Consider the following 21,738-nt stretch of genomic DNA (forward strand, 5'->3'; position numbering starts at 1 on the left):
AGCCCTATATCGTCTAAAGGGAAATACAATCCAGGAGAAGACCTAAGAGGTTCCATGATTTTTTTTTTAATGGCACACCTCGAAATAAGCAGCAAGACTTAAGTTTCATTTAGCCAATGAACTTTTGGAGAGTAAATTATCTTTCCATTGCCGCTGAGATCAGCAACAATAATGAAAGACATTCTCCATTTCCTAAGTGGTTCCACCCTATCAAACTTCAGTTGGAAGCTGCCAGTCTTAGGGATATCCAATTTAAAACATTCCTGGGGGCCATCTGATGGAAGATAATTGCTGAACAGCCATCCAACATCATTCCAAGGAGCAAACATGATAATATTTTAGATTTATTTTAAGCTTATGATCAGAACAAATATAAAATGATATATAAATCAGGAAAGAAACAAAGTCAAATTCAAATGAACAATGACAAGTTCCTACAGAGGCCAAAATACTGTTGCAATTTTTTTTACAGGTTGAATTGGGTTTCTCTAAAAAGATATGTTGAAATCCTAACCCCACTATCTCAGAATGTAACCTTATTTGGGAATAAGGTTGTTGCAGATGTGATTATTAAGATGAGCTCATAGATAGAGAGATATGAATGAAGCTGAACTGGATAGTACTGGGGTAGATCAGAATACAGGGTAAAGGATGATATCATCCATATTTTAAAATGTCAACTTCAAGGGAGAGATGGTTATTTGGTGCAAAATTTATATTTTAGGCAGCACATTACTTAATTTAACTTGTACGGTCAGTTTAATTGAACACCATAAGTACATGGAATCTTGAATAAGGCATGAGATCTTTTTGGTTTCTCCAGGTTAGTGTGATGCTATCCCAGAGTAATGTGGGCAGTGAATGAAGATGTATTTGCTAAGTTCCCTTGGGGAGCTGGGAGAAAGGAGGAAATATTCAACCTCCCCATCTGGGGAATTCCTGATATTTTTCCAAGCAGTGGGGACGACCAAATCAATAAACAGCCCTTGATTTTGGGGTTCATCCTTATGAATATCCTTTGTATTCCTGCAAAGGATAGGTTAAGCCTTCTTATAATTAGAGTCACCCTCAGAGAATCTCTTCTGTTGCTCAGATGTGTCCTCTCTCTCTACGCCGACTCGGCAGGTGAACTCACTGCCTTCCCCTCTATGTGGGACATGACTTCCAGGGGTGTAAATCTCCATGGCAACGTGAGACAGAATTTCAGGGATGGGCCGGGACCCAGCATCCTGGGATTGAGAAAGACTTCTTGACCAAAAGGGGGAGGAGAGAAATGAGACAAAATAAAGCTTCGGTGGCTGAGAGATTTCAAACAGAGTTGAGAGGTTATTCTGGAGGATATTCCTATGCATTATATAGATATCCCTTTTTAGTTTATGGTGTCTTGCAGTGGCTGGAGGTAAGTACCTGACAATGTTGAGCAGTATTCCAGTAGTCTTGATTCTTGAAGACGATTGTATAAAGTTAGAGCTTTTACAATGTGACTGTGTGATTGTGAAAACTTTGTGTCTGATGCTTCTTTCATCCAAGGTATGGGCAGATAAGTAAAAAAAATAAGGATAAAAAATGCATAAATAACAGGGAGGATATGGGGTAGAATTAACTGGATAGATTGCAATACTAGTGGGTAAGGAGCATGGGATGCATGAGTTTTTTCTTTTTATTTCTTTTTCTGGAGTGATGCAAATGTTCTAAAAATAATCATGCTGATCAATACACAACTATGTGATGATACTGTGAGCCACTGGTTGGCTACCATGTGTGGATTCTATGTGTGTGAAGATTTGTCAATAAAAATATTTTTAAAAAAATAGATGACGGCATAGTGGGGTAGGGCGTGCCCTAATCCAATGGAGAAGAGGCACACAGGAGGGAAGACCACGTGAAGATGGAGGCAGAGACTGAAGTAGCTATAAACCATGGAACATCAAAGATTGCCAGACACCACCAGAAGCTAAAATGAGGCAAGGATTCTTCCCTAGAGAAGACCCATAGGAGAAGGCAAAGCCCTGCCAACATTTTGATTTTAGATGTATAGCCTCCGTACTTGCAAGAAAATCAATTTCTGCTTTAAGCCACTAGTTGTGATGCTTTGCTACAGGAGCCACAATAAACTATTACTATTCCCTTACATTGTCCGACACATCTTGTCCAGTCTAGTCTATAGCACATATTCAACAGTGAGCTACTGATGATCTAATTTACCAAAAACAAGCAAACAAACAAAAGTTATCTATGTGCTTATCTATAAAGAAACCAAAGGCCCAGGCCTTTTCTACAAAGCTGCCACTAGATTACAGGATAGCAATTATAAAGATGCAAAGATACTGAAACACAGTAGCTAATCAAACCTATCTAAGCATCTAAAATACTCTTAAAAAGTTTGGGGATCCTGCAGATGAAGAAGACTGCTTTTTATTCTAATTCTACTCCTCTAAACAGGAAGTTTTTTTATGAAACTAGCATGTATTTAAAAAAAAAATCCACAATGGAGACACAGAAGAAGAGAGGATGTTAACTTGTGGGGGAAACAGAGAAGGCTGTATACCCTCAGCAAGACCTATGAGGAAGTTCTCATAACGTCTGTGGAGAGCTCTAGCTCTACATGATGGTAAAAATTGAGCCTTGTCAATTTTTTTCTTATTTTTCATTATAGAAAACATTAAGTGTCACAATACTTCAAGCGTGCAGCATGAATGAAACACAAGATGGCAGAGGGACTTCATGACAATGGTAAATCAAGTGTTCCATCTGGCAGGAAGATGTCATTAGCCTGTAGAGTGTTCTAGCTGATGTCTTATTGAAACAGAGGTAATATGTCCATTTAAATTTATGAGGGAAACAATCTATTTCATTTTCTACCATTTACTTTTAGAGGTCAAAAGGGAAATATTTATTGAACCGACTAAAAGAAATAGAAATAACATTCATTCCACTTCCAAAAACTAAGTTTCAAATAGAGTGAATATATCTATTGGCAGAATGTGAAAAACAGAGGTCCATTCTTCAAAGTCAGGTTATGGAAAATTAAACATCAGCCCACTCCCTTAATAGAGCAGTTAAGTAAAAATAGCTTATTCCCGTTCATGCTTATAGGTTGGCCCTGACTGAGCTACACCTCCAATTCAAGGTCAAGGAAAATGAACTGAAAAGTGGAGTTTTTGGATATCTAATCACTAGTGGTTTAACCATAGACAGAATGTTTCCAAAGAGGTAATCTAGGCAATTTACCAGCAACACTGTTTATAAATCAAAGCAACTGTATTCGGGCAGAAAGATTTTATTTTTCCCTTAGTAAACATGAATGGTAAAGCGTAAAAACAAGATTTGGTATAAGATAATTCAGACTTAAGCTAATTTAAATGATTAATAAGGTTACTTAAGTAATCATGCTCATTTTTAAATGATATAGATACATTATTGATTGGAAAAGATGCTTTTAACATACTTTTGAGTGAAAAAAGTAGGTTACAAGACATAATACAGTGCATTCCATTTGTAAATATATATATGTTTATAATTACTATACATAAGAAAACACGTGGAAGGATATATTTCTTGGCAATTAACCTGCCAAGGTTAATTTTCAGGCAGGTTTATTGAAGAATAAGTTACATGCAGCAAATCCAGGCTTTTAAGTATAGCGCTCTATGAATTTTGACAAATGCATACAGTTGTGTAGTTAACACCACAATCAAGATAATAGGAGAGTTCCCTCACTCAAAAAGTTTCCACGTGCACTTCTGTCCATTGCTCCTCCTGCCCCAGTTCCTGGCACCTAAGATACGTTTATCTCTCCTTGTAGTAGTATGCCTATTTTAAAACCGCATACAAATAGAATGATAGAGCAGGTAGCCTTTTTGTTAAGATGGCTTTTTTTCTCTAGAGTGTGGGATGTGACAATTTTTTATTTTCATCTTGCTTATTCATATTTCCTAATTTTTACTATATGCATAATTAATTTAGCAATTTAGAAAAATAAAAGTAAAAGAATGATTTGTGACAGCTTTATAATAATACTATATAAAGCCATTAAAGCATGCACGAGGGAAAAAAAAGTTGAGATATCTAAACTGTGGAATTACTTCACCAAAGAGTTAAAGAAAATTAGCCATAGCAAGGCAAAATCCTAGTTGCTCTTGTTAGTCAGGTTATTTAATATCTTTTAACGTCAATGTCTTCATTTTAAAAATCAGGATTAATATAGTACCTATTTAATAAGGTTGTGTTTTAGTTTGCTAATGCTGCCAGAATACAATACACCAGAATGGGTTGGCTTTTATAAAAAGGACTTATTAAGTTACAAGTTTGCAGTTCTAAGGCCACAAAAGTGTCCAAACTAAGGCATCCAGAAAAACATACGTTGACTCTAGAAAGGCCGATGGCATCCCAGAACACCTCTGTCAGCTGGGAAGGCACATGGCTGGTGTCTGCTGGTCCTTTGGCTTCTGGTCAACAGCTTCCCCAGGAGTGTTTTCATTCTGCATCTCCAAGCATCTGTCTGTGTTGGCTCTTAGCTTTTTCCAAAATGGTTCTCTTTTAAGGGACTCCAGTAGATAGATTAAGACCCACCTTGAATGGGTGGAGACACATCTCCAGGGAAACAACTTAATCATAAAAATCTCACCCTAAAAAATAGGTCTGCCCCTACAAGTGTGGATTAGGATTGAAAGAACATGGTTTTTCTGGGGTACACAGCAGTCTCACACCAGCACAGGTTGTAATAAGAACTAGAGAAGATTGTACATGTAAATTATTGGCACTTAGTAAATTTTGGCTCTAAACTTAATGTGTATTATTTATCTGGCCATTATTATCACTGTGACTATTGTTCTGATTACTGAGCTCTTGAGAGGTGGTCAGCATGGAAGGGCATTCTAGGCCCAGGAAGAGCATGTGCAAGAGCACAGAGTCACAGCAAAGGGAGTATGTGAAGAGGAACGTAGGCGTGGGTAACAGGAAGCCAGCTCATAGGCTTACATGTTAATCTCCAGAACTAAATGCTAGACATTTTACTTTAGAAAACCTAAAACTTCTGTGTTCTTCAAAACAAAATTCTCATCATTTTGTTATGATTTCTGAGTGAATTCAAACAACTGCGTCTTCTATTCTTGGAATTTTAAAAGCAATGGCTCACTGTTCAAGGCAGCTTGGGGAATGTAATATTAATAGTAAAGACCAGCCAACTCTACAACTTTAATCCATATTTTCTTAATACTTAGAATCCAGCAGATTTTTAGTGAAAATGCAGTATCGTCTAGCCTCTTCCCCCTTCTATACAAAGAACCCCAAACCTCTCATCTTTCCACTATGACATGAGTTTAGGAGAGATGAGGGTGACCAATTATAAAGTTTGGAGTCCAAACAAGAACATAATCCTCAAACATTTAAGATTAATGCACAGCTAGAACAAGTAACTGTAGATCTTCACCTCTGCAAGGGCCTGGGGTATCAGAGATTCTTAGATGAGGCTTGAGTTGATGAAAATACAAATATGATCCACTTTTATCTTTCCAGGACTATAATACATGACAGGAAGTTGGTAAGTCTGTCTCTGTTGGGAAGCTCCCAAATGTTTTGATTGAAATAGAGCATCTCATTTAATTCTCATCCTCAGGATGAATTTATAATTCATTGAACTGATCCAGGCTTTTTATAATAAATTGCAAGTGAATTAAAAACATGTCTGCTGTCTTTGGCCACATACACACATATATTAAAAGCAAAGCTATTTGTTTCATACACTTTGGCCAAAAAGAAGCAATCCTATCAGGTTACAGCTGGGTTCACATATCCACATTCATACACACATTTATGTATGCATGTATAGTCTTCATGTATTCATGTATGTAGGAATGTGAAATGTTTGTGGAATACAAATTATTAAGAAAGCTTCTTGGCTAAGGAAGGATCTCCAAGCTCCAAGCTCACACAGACGCCTGCTGAACACGACAGGTGTTGCTGACACTTGAGTCTGGCTTGTCTCCTAATTTCTCCCTCATACCTGCTCCTCCTCTTGAACCTTGTTTTCGATAACGGTGTCCCTGGTTCTTCAGCCACTCAGGCTTAGAACTTCAGGGATCTTTCATTTCTCTTTTTCTCCCCCCCCCCCCCCCCCCCATTTAGTCTGGTTCATTTTCCTTAACAGGGCCTTTCTCATGCACAAACCACCCCCTCCCCTACCCCCACATGGGATGGGCCACCCACCACTGCCACCCTTTCTGATCTTCAGTACTTCCCAGCTTGGGGTTCTCTTCCTCTTTTGCTGCAGTCTTCTTGGCTCTTCCCCCGCCTGCCTCATATCACCCCAACTCATCCCAAGTCCTACAGTAAAGCTCTCTGGTATTATCACTTAATGTTAATTTAAGGCCCCTAAATCTAGCTTCCCCAGAAGCCTTCATTATCCTACCCCAGCACCTCCCCCTCCCTTGAAGGCATTTTTGGACAAATCTTACCATCCTTTCTCCACCTGTTATTAAGACAAAACTCAAGTATCACTTCTCCATGAAGTTCTTCTAACGTTCCCCACACCAGAAAAAATAACCTTCTCCTTCCTATCAGGCATTAAACAAAAGGCTCTTTGAGAGGAAGGCCCATAGGCTGTTCTCATTTGTGTCCCTTACAGTGTCTAGCATAGCAACTTATAAAAAATAGGGGCTTAATATAAATTTTCAGAATGAAATGGATGAATGAATAATTCCATTTTAATATAATCATAACTTTTTGCTTTCATCAGAGAGCAATAGTTGCATATGCCAGAAAATATGACTCAGGAATAAGGCTTTGGCAATATTCTAATTTTCAATTCCTGACAATTCCTGGATCCTCTTAAAACCTTGTTAAAATACTTCAGTGCACACAATGAATAGGCCATGGATCTCTGGGCCCAACTCCAGTAAAACAGAAAGAACCTGAATACTGAAGGTTTAAAAAGAAACTCATTTTGGATAGTATGAAGGGCATAGGCTATGATTTAGGAGAACATAAAGAAATGATTGGTCTTTCACATGGTTTCGTTAACAAAGAATTTTTTGCCCAGATGCTAATACACTAATTGTCCGAGGGATCACAGTTAGCCTCTAAGCTTTCATCAATTAAATGTTCTACACAGGAGATGAGTCAAGACTGGGAGTATGTGCACTCCCCCCCACCTACTGCAAAATCAAGTGCCATGCTGAAGAGATTACTTTCTCTCCAAATCTGAGAAAGCCATTACCCCCAAAGTTAGAGAGCTTTGAGCTGTATTCATCCCAAATTGATAATGTTTACCTTTTAAAAGTATCAAGGTTTTCAGAGTTAATGGAACAAATATGCAGCAACCTTCAGCAAATGCTCAGTGGTGGCTAACATGTGGGACATCGCATCTCATCACTCACCTAGTAATTATACAAGGTAAATAAGACCTGTTACACCTATTTCTCAGATGAAAATATTGAGGCTTATATTATTAAAAATAATGCACACCCTAGGGCCTTCAAGCCCAAGTTTAATTCCTATAAATTTATCTTTAAAGTCCAGTATTAAAGTTTGGGAATTATGGACAATGTTGGTTGAGTCATTTTTCAATTGACTCAAGGAATACAACAAAGTTTTCAACTGCTAAAGAGTCTGGGGGGACCTATCTTCAAACGACCACAGAATTTTCAGAAAACTCTGAACTTGACCTAAGAGTTAATGACAATAATGTCTGGGGGAAAAGATAGCCCACATTTAAAAAAATATTAGCCAAATGTGGCAGCTCTTCTATGAACTTCTACCAAGTAATGCTCCAGGACTGCTCCAGAGAACTCTACACCTTTACCCCTTAATTTAGGCCATTTAGTCAATTTGAGAGGTATAACAATTCTAGGAGTGCTTTTTTTTTCTTCTTTTAACCTTAAACCTCAAAAACATTTATTGAGTGCTTACTATGGCCTGGAGCTATGCACATATTATTTCATTTAATTTTTACAAGCTAGTGAAATTGGTATTTTAATCTCTTGGGGAACCCGAAATATATGCAGAGAGGTTATGTTTCTAGTAAGAGGTAGAACTGGAGCAGGAACCAGATGTTTCTAACTTTAAAACCCAGGCTTTCTCAAGCACACCTCCTAACACACTGCTTTCCACTCCCACCCAGGAATTATCTCTGTTTGGTACACATCTAAACTCAAAAGATCGAGTCCATCTGATCATTTCCTTAACCATCATCTTCATCAATAAATATTCACCAAAGTGAACTGAATGTTGCAAATATTTTAACAAAAGCAAAACATTGTATGTATGTATATATGTATATATAAAAAATTGGATTTTGATTCCAATTCCATGACTCAGAAAATCAGGAAGGAGAAACCACAAGCAACAGTTGACTGTGTATCTTTAGTTCATGCCACACAACTGCCTTTGCTATGACTGCCATTTTTACATTTTTCTTTGGGCTTTTTTAGAAACAGATGGGCTACTGACTAGAGTATTCTCAGTTCCAATCTATGCAGCTGGAGTGTCCCAGAATTGCAGAAATAGCAATCTTCTGAATAATTTCTCCTGCCACAAACAACTGCTGCTTCTACTATAATAATCCCCTTAGTGGGACAAGAGAGCATTCTTCCCATATGAAGAGCCATGTTTGGTTTATTTTAAACCACAATACCCTTTCATATTTGGGCTAAAGAAATACTTCGAACCATGTGGAGCACCTGATCTGTGTTTTGTCTTTCTTTCTAATGCAGATATGCCAGGTGATGATATTGGGGTTAAAGGACTTTTTATCTTCAGCTGTCACATGAAAGAAAACCAAGATGGAAGGCAGATCAACTGTTTCTTTCTCTTACAAGGACAAGAGACTTCATTTGTAGGGTGTTGTGATAAACTGTCTATTTTATGGGTTCAACTCTTAGACTCCCAAAAAGCCAAATTTGGACCAACCACAAACCCTGTTGCCCACATTTTCACCATAATGACACGCATTCAGAAGTCTTCAGATTTATGATGTTTGTTATTATAGAAACAAAATAGTCAGATTTCTGACCAAATATTTTCTTTTTCATTTGAGTGCTCTGCAGCCACAAAGATATTCATCTGGTAAAACGGGACCTGATCCATTTTAGAAACAATTGAAAGCACAATATACAGAATAGTAAACTCAATTTGTCATCCATGGGTCAGGTCTTAATATTTTCAGATAATGTTTTTTCCCCCAATGACAAGACTGACCCAATAAACCAGCTAAAAAGAAATAAGTTCATAAAAACAAATGTTGATAAATATATTTTACAAACTGTATAACTGAGGAAATAAATTGACAAAGCTACTAACACAGAATTTTTCTATTCAAACTCATCATTTTTATAACAAGCTTTATTGAGATATAATTCACATACCAAAAAATTCACCCTTTTAAAGTCTACAATTCGGTGGTTTTAATACCTGCATAGAGTTGTAAAACCAAAAACACTATCTCATTTCGGAACATTTCATCACCCCAAAAGGTACCCAATAGCAACCACTCCCTGTTCTCCTGTCCCCCATCCTAGGTGACCACTAATCTAGTTTGTCTTTATAGATTTGCCTATTCTGGACCTTTCAAATAAATGGAATCATTCAATATGTGGTGTTTTATATCTGACTTATACATTCAGCATGATGTTTTCAAAGTTCATCCATGTCGCAGTAATATATCAGTACCTTATTTCTTTTTTTTATGGCTGAATAATATTCTACTGTATGACTATACCACCTATTACTTACCCATGCATTAGTAGTGGACATTTGGGTTGTTTCCACTTTTTGGCCATTAGGAGTGGTACTGCTATAAATATTTGCATACAAGATCTTGTGTGGATGTATGCCAAACACAACTTTAATGAAAAACCCAATCTTTGTTTCTGTATTGGCAAAGGTAAGTCATTTTTTTAGCCAGTGAAAGCAAAGTTTGCCGGGCCATACAGTAAGAACCCTGAGAGAGCAGGGTAAGTAGGAACAGCGTAAGTCACACATGGCAACGTCGCGCACGGCCCACCTCCTTTGCAAGATTTGTTCTGCCAGCACAGCGACAAGCAGCCTCTCTCTGGGTGAGCACAGCTTGCACACTCCACCCTCAATCCTCAAAAATCCATCATCGTTTTCTGGATTGTGAAGTGGAGACGGATGCTTGAACCAAATCCTGACATCCCTCTGCAACAGATGCAGATGGGGATGAAAATGACCTTGAAATGTATTCCTACTAATGACTGAAGTAGATCAATAGGCAGAACAGATTTTTAGAACAGTTCCTTTGCGTTAGGATGAGCCAGTTCATAAAAAAAAAAAAGCCTGTTCAAATAAATAGATAAGTGAATAAAATGGTAGCTCAGCCCTGTCTCATTAAAATATTCCTAAGGAAGGACCTACACAGTTAAAATTTACTTTGTTTCTATGTTGATTAAATATCAAAGGTAATTTCTAAGTGTCTGAAGTACTAGCCAAAGAGGCTACACATTAACTTCTTCACCCTCAAGTAAAATAATATTACAGGACTCTAGTGCATAAGATTCAATTTATTCCAAAACTAGAAGTTCAAAAGATCAGTAATTATGAAGCTATGTAGGACAACGAAATGTTTTGTGCCGTCCAAATTACCAGAGGTGGTTTGCTAAGAGGAGCCTGAGGACAATGAGCCATTACCCGCCCCCCCCCCCCCCATTCAGCTTTGTTCTCATTAGAAAGGACTTCTGACTAAGCTGAAAGGCAGCCAGAGACCAGTAACGCCAGTCAACCCTGTTGTCTTTTCATAATTGCATCTGCAATTTTTTTTAAAAAAGGAACATAATCTCAAACAGATAGTTCTCAAATGCAATACACATACACACCATCATCATCATCATCACAATGTTTTCATTTGCAAAATTTTAGCAACTGAGTTTCTTACAATAACATTAATAATAATAATAATAAATAGCCACAGAGGCTATTAGATTTTACACGCCTCTAAACTACTAACCTTTGTAGGGCAGTACAGAGTCATTGTGGCTGTTTCCCCACTCTTATAAACAACAGCAACAAAAAGTTCTCTCCTTCCCCCTCCAAAAACAATCAGCACAAAACAAAATTGAGTCAGGGCTTCCAAGCAAAGTGACAGGACCCACCACCTAGAGATATCAGGGGTAGTACTGGAGTTTGAGTTTAGAAAACTGAAGTCAGAAGAGATCAGAAGGGGAAATGGCTAAACACAGGAAAAAAGAAGAGCCTGACCTAGAGGTCGACAAACAACGCCCCACAAGCCAAATTCACCTCACTGCCTGTTTTGTAAGGTCTATAAGCTATAAAAAAGTTCAAATTATTGGGAACTTTTTTTTAATGACCGGGAAAAATAAAAAAGAATAATATTTCATGATGTGAAAATTATATGAAATTCTAATTTCAGGGTCCAAAAATAAAATTCTACTGGAACACAGCCTGGTACATTTGTTTACATTTTGTTTGTGCCAGCTTTGGGGCTACAACGGCAGAGTTTAGTAGCTGCAGCCAGAAACCTGCATGGCACACAAAGCCAAAAATAATTACCGGGTGCTTTACAAGAAATGTCTGCTGAACCCCTGGTCTAACCTTAGCTGAAGCGTACATTTCACTCCAGATTTCTTAAATGGATCTCAAGAAAGAGAGCAGGTTACAAGCCACCCACTGCTGGGAGGTGGAGGGGGGTATGGGAAGGTGAAAAGGTGCTACATTTATGGAGGAGAGGGCTAATTTAGATGGGATTTCTGTTCTACAGAAGCACAAAAAAAATAACAGACATACCAAGTATACTGGGTTGAGAGTTTTGCCAACAAATGACTTGTCTCTTTGTATGAATTTGTTTTAAGCAACACAGCCTTATCAGGGAACACAGGAACAGACTAGCTGCCCACAAATTAGCATTTCGTACAATTATCTGCAAAAGGGACAAGGAATCCATTTACATTTGAAATCTGCTTCACTCCATTTAGCCCGAAACTTTTTTCAAGTAACAAACACATCCAGAAACACTAGATAACTACATCTTATCAAATTGGAACCTCTATTTTCATCCACCCTTCAATAATGTTGTTGCTGTGTATGGGGAAACAGAATATTTTACGAATGGAAATTAGAAGCCTAGCAAGTGCAGTGACAATAGCCAAAGCGTTACGATGTCAAAATTTCATTAATTGGATGTGTTAATCAACCACTCCCTATGCCCTCACGTTTCATTAACTCTACCCTGCACTTAGCAAAGAATGTGATGTACAGTTTTTTGCATAATTCAATAACAACATGCAGAAAAATATCTGCAACCAAATTCCATAATCTAAACGTCATCCAGTTTATTTCTCCATCTAATAATCAAGCAGTTATTTTTTTGTTTTTATGAGGAAATAAAAGAAATTACCAATATACAGGATTCTAAATGCTTTCAAATTGTGGAATGGAAATTAAGAGACTTTCAACTAATGGCTGATCCTATCTTAAAGATTTTGCTGTGAAAATCTTAGGTGTACCCGGCACCTTCTCCACGAAACTGTTAATCTGTGGTTTGCTTTAGTGACTCATTTATGTGCAACAGTAGAATCCTGGACTAATTTTTAATCAAAATTTGCTTGTATTTAATTGTATTTAAAGTCTTCAGCACCTTTTTAATTTCTTTAATCATTCAGAGTAACTAAGTAAATAGCAAGTTGCACAGCAGCACAGATGGCTGGGGAATCCTTGGAATTTCAGCCTAGCAAACCCACGTGCCAAGGAGTCAATCATTCCACTGCCAGTTTCCAACCTGACAGCAGCCGGATCTGCGTCCCCTCGTAGACTCCAGGCTAGGCCAGCAGAGGGACTCGAGAGATTCAAGGGTGGCCAGACAAGATGCCGACCAAAGACACTTGGGCCTCACCTCACTGCCTGCAACAAATGCAATTTCAAGTTTCACATGGACATTAAAATGCCCGACTTTCTGTGCCATTGTTCTAGTTCAGTCACACTTTTAATACCGTGTGTGTATGGTCGGTGGACATATGTGTGCACATGGGCGCCTCATCTGGATTATAACCTCGTCTTTTTCTGTTCAGACATTCTCTATTGCATTTTCATTTATATTTCATGGGGAAAAAATCCTCTGGAAAAATGAAATACGGACAGGGTATTTTTTATTTTAATTAAAAAAAATTTTTTTTAAATAGCAAAAACACCAAATAAACGTAAACATTCTTAACTTTCGATCATTCCGTTCTACATATATAATCAGTAATTCACAATATCATCACATAGTTGCATATTCATCATCATGATCATTTCTTGGAACATTTGCATCTATTCAGAAAAAGAAATAAAAAGAAAACAGAAAAAAAATTCATACATACCATATCCCTTGCCCCTCCCTTTCATTGATCACTAGCATTTCAAACTAAATTTATTTTAACATTTGTTGTCCCTATTATTTATTTTTATTCCGTATGTTTTACTTGTCTGTTGATAAGGCAGATAAAAGGAGCATCAGACACAAGGTTTATGGACAGAGTATTTTTCACACAACTTAAAAAATGCAATTATTAGTCCTGCTATTACCCTAGGGTAGAGTTTATTGTCTGAACAAATAATGAGTTTGCAGAATTAGGGAATAACCACATGTTCTAGTTTGCTAGCTGCAGGAATGCACTATTACCAGAAACGGAATGGCTTTTAAAAGGGAGAATTTAATGAGTTGCTAGTTTACAGTTCTAAGGCCAAGAAAATGTCCCAATTAAAGCAAGTCTATAGAAATGTCCAATTTAAGGCATCCAGGGAAAGATACCTTGGTTCAAGAAAGCCAATGAAGTTCAGGGTCTCTCTCTCAAGTGAGAAGGCACATGGCGGACACAGCCAGGGTTTCTCTCTTGGCTGGAGGGCACATGGTGAATACAGCGTCATCTGCTAGCTTTCTCTCCTGGCTTCCTATTTCATGAAACTCCCCAGGAGGCATTTTCCTTCTTCATCTCCAAACGCTGCTGGTTCGTGGACTCTCTGCATCTCATGGCTACATCGTTCTGCTTTCTCTGAATCTCTCTGAATCTCTTTCTCCAAAATGTTTCCTCTTTTATAGGACTTCAGAAACTAATCAAGACCCACCCAAATGGGTGGAGACATGTCGTCCCTTAATCCAGTTTAACAACCATTCTTGACTAAATCCCATCATTCAGGGAGATGATCTGATTACAGTTTCAAACATACAGTATTGAATAGGGATTATTCTAGCTTTATGAAATGGGATTTATACTAAAACATGGCTTTTCTTAGGGGGCATACATCCTTTCAAACCAGCATACCACATTTCCCTTCATTTTTATCAGGTAACAAGCCATACATGGAGGAAAATAAATACAAACCTACAAGTGTTCTTAATCATTTTATAAAGATGACTACAAGAATGTCATGTGAATAGGCCAATGAGTGCAGACAAAGGAGAGATGGCCACTGTTGGAAAACCACCTTACACATGTTATAAAATAATACAGATTGTTTGGAAAATGTGCCCTTGGAAACAGCAAAGTCAAATTTACTAAATTATATAACCCCACGGGTCTCAGTTACTCAATCTGGAACCTGATCTCATAGGGTGATTGTGGTACTCAATGAGTTAATACAGAAAGGCACCTGGCACATTGTAAGCACTCAAAGGAATGAACCATTATTAATTACCAAAATTATTCCTAAAGCTTCAATCATATTTTCTTCAAAAGAATCTTATTTTTTGATATGGAAGAAGATAGAAAATAAATGGTTAAAGCAATGAGCCCAAGCACAGACAAATGAGCAGGGGAAATTAGGTAATCAAAAAAAAAGGGGTGGGTGGGATCAGGAGATAGCGCGACATCAGGATTCATAATTAAAGAGCAATACACAGTGCAAACATAATTTAGAACAGATCGTAGAGGAGCAAAGTTAAATATGGAAAGACATAGAGTATGAAGGCAGCAGAGGAAAATAACAATGTCATTAAAAACAAGGTTACACGTTCAGTGGTGTTGACAACTAACACAGGAATTCAGGCCATTACAGAAGAATTTGCGGGCTCTTTCGTATTTCGTTTTAAAGGTTTTTATAATTACTCAAACTTCCTGGCACTGCCACACAGCGGAGGCTGTAGGAACACTGGAAGAGTCACCAAAGAATACTCTAGAGCGATGGCAATTACAATGAGATATTTCCAGAAAGGCAAACTAGAAACCTTTCTTTAATTCTCTCAAGGAAACGTAGGTTCACTGCTCCAGGCACAACTTAACATGGATTCTAGTAATCTGAAACCTATCAGGTTCCTTCTGGAGACAGGAGATCAAGACGGAAAAGGAAAGTGTGAACTCTTTTGAAACATTTCCTTTTGTCACCACAAAGCTGTGTAGGGGCACGAACGGACAGTCCAGGAACATTCCAGTAAATGTCATATTAGAGTTCTCACAGCAACTCCCCAGGCCAAGTTTAGAATGGATTTTAGGGGTTAAAATGATAGTAAGGGGCAGTGTTGTTGGGTGGGAGGAAGCGCTGGTTGAGGAAGAGATTTTTGCAAGACAGGACTTCTGACTGCTCTCTAAGAATAAAAATCACATGGGCAAGCATTTTACAACTGGCCCAGGGAACCTAGTACTTTCACTGTTTGCTAATGTGGGCTTGGGAGGGCATTTTCAAGTCCTTTCATCTTTTCTTGTTTGTTCATTCATATCACTCTATTAGTTTGCAGAAGAGGCCATTATAAATACAATTAATCTATCTAAATTACTGGTCTAGGAAAGCATAAGGTAAATGTGATAGAACAACAGTTATCTGCAACCATGTAGTAATAAATTCGACAGATGCAAACTGGGGTACCCCATCCACTTCACAGCAGACACCTAATTTATTACTATACTCAGCATCCTCCCATCCTCTCATTATGCTTTCTAGTACTCTTTCGCAGCTTTCTATGAGATCTTATTTGTCCTCTCAATGGACCATCCAAAAGGCGGCATAGCATAGTAATTAAAATCATGAACTCTGCAACCCAGAGACTCAAGTTTGTCTGGGCTCCACCTAAGTAAATGTGGTTTTGGGGAAACCAATTAATTTCTTTGGGTCTCAATTTCCTTCTATGGAAAAGGGGAGAAAAATAATAATACCTACCTCCTAGGGTTGTTTGGAGGATTAATTGAGCTACTACGACTATCTGCAAAGTGCTTAAAATAATGCCCCACAGGCATTAACCATTGTTCTCTGGGATGCATCTGAGGAAGAGGAGTAACCTCCATGACAGTTCATTTTAACTGATTCTATTCAATGGTTTTAATTACCTACAGATACCTAACAGGCTGGCTGTTCTTCATCTCCTATGTCATTACTACCTCCCTGCTCCTGATTCCCAGGGCCAACCCCAGCCGGGCATTTATTTAACATCAAAGTTCCAGAAGCACTCTAAGTAGTAAACTAGCTCAAACTGAAGCACACAAAGTTCCTTCTCACCTCAGGGCCTTTGCTCCACCAGGAATGCTTTCCCCTCTGTTCTTCAAATTATTGTCATTATTCGGGTCTCAGATCCAATGTCATCTCCTCAAGGTCTACCAGACCACTTTCCCCACCCCGTAATTCCTGATCTTTATCACAGCCATGGAATCTTTCTAATTTATTTGTTTACCTGTTCATTATGTGCTCCCCCCACTAGAATGAAGCTCACCAGGGCAATCCCTGGAGTCTAGAAAAACACTTGGCACTTAGCACATGCTCAGTGTTTATTACACGGATTTTATGACATTTCATGGATTTTAGAAATTTTTTCTTTCATATATTTTTGCTTAAGAAATGTTTTCAGTTATGCATAAAATAAAAGGCCTTGGCACTTGATGGGATAAAACTTTGGCCATTTGAAATATTCAGATAGGTGAAAAGTTCAATTGCTCCTGCAATATGAGATAAATGAAGTCTCTCTATCGTTTTCTTTCTTACATACTTAACATGGAAGCTTGTGCAAGCTCAATTAACATGCATTTTTATAATGATGATGGTTATCCTACTGCTATTTTAGTGATTTATGTCAAAATAAATGTCCGCAATTGATATAAGTAAATTTGACATCAATGCTTTCTCTCCTTTAAAGAATAATTTGTTTTCACTAACAACTATCAAGAGAGAAAATCTGCTAGCCAAAAACTTTTTATCTGGCAACACTGTACTTAAAAAATAAGGACAGAGTTTAAAATACTCACATATAAACAGAAACTGAGAGAGTCTGTCAACAAGATATCTGCCCTGCAAGAATTATAGGGCATTCTGCAGATTGAAACAGAAACTGAGAGAGTCTGTCAACAAGATATCTGCCCTGCAAGAATTATAGGGCATTCTGCAGACTGAAAGAGAAAGACAGGAGAGAGTGGCTTGTCTTAGTGTGAAGAACTGATCATAAGCAAAGATAATTAAAAGGGTAAATGCAAAGTCCAATAGTATTAATTCCTCAGTATATAACTCTACTCTTTAATTCCTGTAAGATTCAAAAAACAACTGAACAAGAAGACATATTTCCTGATAATGGACAAGCAAAAAGTGGGACAAAAAAACATACAGAGGGAAAACAAGGAGAGATGGGAGCAGAGGAAAGTCACCTTTCCCCCATGATAGGACTAACCCCTAGGAAATATTCCAAGAAGCTCCCCCCACCCAAGATTTCCAGGAAATCCATGGAGCCTACTCCGGTCCATGCAACAGTGCAACAATCACATGACACTTCCTGCCCTCCAGCAGCTGCAATCTGGTGATAACACTTTCTTACCCATCATCCGCTTTTTTTTTAAATACCAAAAAACGCCAAACAAATGCAAACATTCTTAACTTTTGATCATTCTGTTCTACACATATCATCATATAGTTGCATATTCATCATCACGATCATTTCTTGGAACATTTGCATCTATTTAGAAAAAGGAATAAAAAGAAAACAGAAAAAAGTTCATACATACCATACCCCCACCCCTCCCCATCACAGATCACCAGCATTTCACTCTAAGTTTATTTTAACATTTGCCCCCTCTATTATTCATCATTATTCCATATGTTTTACTCGTCTGTTGAGAAGGTAGATAAAAGGAGCATCAGACATAAGGTTTTCACAATCATACAGTCACACTGTGAAAGCTATATCATTACACAATCATCTTCAACAAACATGGCTACTGGAACACAGCTCCACATTTTCAGGCAGTTCCCTCCAGCCTCTCCACTACATCTTGACTAACAAGGTGATATTTATTTAATGCATAAGAATAACCTCAAGGATAACCTCTCGACTCTCTTTGGAATCTCTCAGCCATTGGCACTTTATTTTGTCTCATTTTGCTCTTCCCCCTTTTGGTTGAGAAGGTTTGCTCAATCCCTTGATGCTGAGTCCCAGGTCATTTTAGGATTTCTGTCCCACGTTGCCAGGAAGGTCCACACCCCTGGGAGTCATGTTCCACATAGACAGAGGGAGGGTGGTGAGTTTGCTTGTTGTGTTGGCTGAAGAGAGAGGCCACATCTGAACAACAAAAGAGATTCTCTTGGGGGTGACTGTAGCCCTAATTTTAAGCAGGCTTGACCTATCCTTTGTGGGGTTAAGTTTCATATGAACAAACCCCAAGATTGGGGATTCAGCCTACAGCTTTGGTTGTCCCCACTGCTTGTGAGAATATCAAGAATTCAACATGGGAAAGTTGAGTTTTCCCCTGTTCTCATCATTACCTGAAGAGGACTTTGCAAATACTTTCGTATTCACTGTTCAAATCACTCTGGGATTTATTGGGGCATCACTCTGGACAAACCAACAAAATCTCATGTCCTACTCAAGGTTCCATGTACTTATGGTGTTCAATTAAGCTGTCTACATAAGTTATGTTAGGAAATGCACCAGTCAAAATATAAATTTTGTACCAAATAAGCAATTTTTGCTTTAGTCTCACACATAAGGTAAAAATTTTAAATATTGATTACCATCTATTTTCAGCACCCTGCAGTAAAGACATTCCTTTGTTCTTCCTCATGCAAAAACATTTTTAAAATTTGCACATTTAGTCACTATCATTATACACTCTAGGCATTCCTAGATTATACTATCTTAGTCTTTATCATCTATCTTTCTTTCTGATTTCATTTGTGCCCCCAGCCCTCCCCCCTCTATCATTCTTACATTCAACTTCATTCAGTGTTTTAACATAATTGTATTACAGTTAGGTAGTACTGTGCTGTCCATTTCTGAGATTTTACATTCAGTCCTGTTGCACAATCTGTATCCCTTCAGTTCTAATTACCCAATATCTTACCCTATTTCCATCTCCTGAAGGTCTCTGTTACCAATGAAATTCTCCAGTTTTATTCACTAATGTCAGTTCATATCAGTGAGACCATACAGTATTTTCCCTTTGGTTTCTGGCTAATCTCACTCAGCATAATGTCCATAAGGTCCATCCATGTTGTTACATACTTCATAACTTTATTCTGTCTTAACGGCTGCATAATATTTCATCGTATGTATATACCACAGTTTGTTTAGCCACTCGTCTGTTGATGGACATTTTGGCTGTTTCCATCTCTTTGCAAATGTAAATAATGCTGCTATAAACATTGGTGTGCAAATGTCTGTGTTTTTGTCCTCATGTCCTCTGAGTAGATACCTAGCAACGGTATTGCCGGGTCATATGGCAATTCTATACTTAGCTTTTTGAGGAACCACCAAACTGCCTTCCACAGCAGTTGTACCATTTGACATTCCCACCAACAGTGGATAAGTGTGCCTCTTTCTCCATATCCTCTCCAGCACTTGTCATTTTCTGTTTTATTGATAATGGCCATTTCAGTGGGTGTGAGATGATATCTCATTGTGGTTTTGATTTGCATTTCTCTAATAGCCAGGGAAGTTGAGCATCTCTTCATGTGCCTTTTGGCCATTTGTATATCCTCTTCTTAGAAGTGTCTGTTCAAGTCTTTTGCCCATTTTATAATTGGGTTGGCTGTCTTTTGGTTATTGAGTTGAACAATCTCTTTATAAATTCTGGATACTAGACCCTTATCTGGTATATTGTTTCCAAATATTGTTTCCCATCATTGTGTGGGCTGTCTTTTTACTTTCTTGACGAAGCTCTTTGATGTGCAAAAGTGTTTAATTTTGAGGAGTTCCCATTTATCTATTTATTTCTTCAGTGCTCTTGGTAAGGTATAGGAAACTGCCTCCAACTATAAGATTTATAAGATATTTCCCTATATTTTCTTCTAACAGTGTTATGGTCTTAGATCTAATGTTTAGGTCTTTGATCTATTTTGAGTTAATTTTCTTATAGGGTGTGAGATATGGGTCCTCATTCATTCTTTTGCATATAGATATCTAGTTCTCTAGGCATCATGTATTGAAGAGACTGTTCTGTCCCAGGTGAGTTGGCTTGACTGCCTTATCAAAGATCAATTGTCCATAGATAAGAGGGTCTATGTCTGAACACTCTATTCTATTCCATTGGTCACTATACCTATCTTTATGCCAGTACCACGCTGTTTTGACCACTGTAGCTTCATAAGACACCTTAAAGTCAGATAGCACGAGACCTCTGACTTAATTTTTTTTTTCCTCAGGATACTTTTAGCTATTCGGGGCACCCTGCCCTTCCAGATAAATTTGGTTATTGGTTTTTCTATTTCTGAAAATTAAGTTGTTGGGATTTTAATTGGTATTGCATTAAATCTGTAAATCAATTTAAGTAGAACTGACAACTTAACTATATTTAATCTTCCGATCCATGAACGCAGTATGCCCTTCCATCTATTTAGGTCTTCTGTGATTTCCTTTAACAATTTCTTGTAGTTTTCTTTGTATAGGTCTTTTGTCTCTTTAGTTAAATTTATTCCTAAAAATTTTATTCTTTTGATTGCAGTTGTAAACGAAGTTCTTTTCTTGATTTCCCCTCAGATCATTCATTCTAGTGTATAGAAAGACTACAGATTTTGAGTTTTGATCTTGTAATTGGCCACTTTGCTGTACTTGTCTTTTAGCTCTAGTAGTTCTGCTGTGGATTTTTCAGGGCTTTCAACATATAGTATCATATCATCTGCAAACAGTGAGAGTTTTACTTCTTCCTTTCCAATTTTGATGCCTTGCATTTCTTTTTCTTGTCTAATTGCTCTGGCTAGAACTTCCAACACAATGTTGAATAACAGTGGTGATAGTGGACATCCTCATCTTGTTCCTGTTCTTAGCGGGAAAGTTTTCAGTTTTTCCCCATTGAAGATTATGTTAGCTGTGGCAGTCTTTCATATATTCCCTTTATCATTTTGAGGAAGTTCCCTTCTATTCCTATCCTTTGAATTGTTTTCAACAGGAAAGGATGTTGCATTTTGTCAAATGCATTTTCTGCATCAGTCGAGATGATCATGTGGTTTTTCTGCTTTGATTTGTTGATATGATGTATTACATCAATTGATTTTCTTATGTTGAACCATCCCTGCATTCGGGGGATGAATCCTATTTGGTCATGATGCATAATTCTTTTAATGTGCTGCTGGATTCCATTCGCTATAATTTTGTTGAGGGTTTTTGCATCTATATTCATTAAAGAGATTGGTCTGTGGTTTTCTTTTTTGGTAATATCTTTGTCTGGCTTTGGTATGAGGGTGATGTTGGCTTCGTAGAATGAGTTAGGTAGCTTTCCCTCCTCTTCAATTTTTTTGAAGAGTCTGAGCAGGATTGGTACTAATTTTTTCTTGAATGTTGGTAGAATTCACATGTGAAGCCATCCGGTCCTGGACTTTTCTTTTTGG

At 37.8% G+C, this 21,738-nt stretch overlaps 1 protein-coding gene across 9 annotated transcripts in view; it reads right to left on the reverse strand.

Annotated features, from left to right (window-relative positions):
• Nucleotides 1–21,738, reverse strand: part of NCAM1 (neural cell adhesion molecule 1) — a 345,586-nt gene that overhangs the window by 152,269 nt on the left and 171,579 nt on the right. The window lies entirely within an intron of this gene.

This window comes from Tamandua tetradactyla, chromosome 8, assembly GCF_023851605.1.
Source record: "Tamandua tetradactyla isolate mTamTet1 chromosome 8, mTamTet1.pri, whole genome shotgun sequence".
In the NCBI taxonomy this organism is placed as follows: Eukaryota; Metazoa; Chordata; class Mammalia; order Pilosa; family Myrmecophagidae; genus Tamandua; species Tamandua tetradactyla.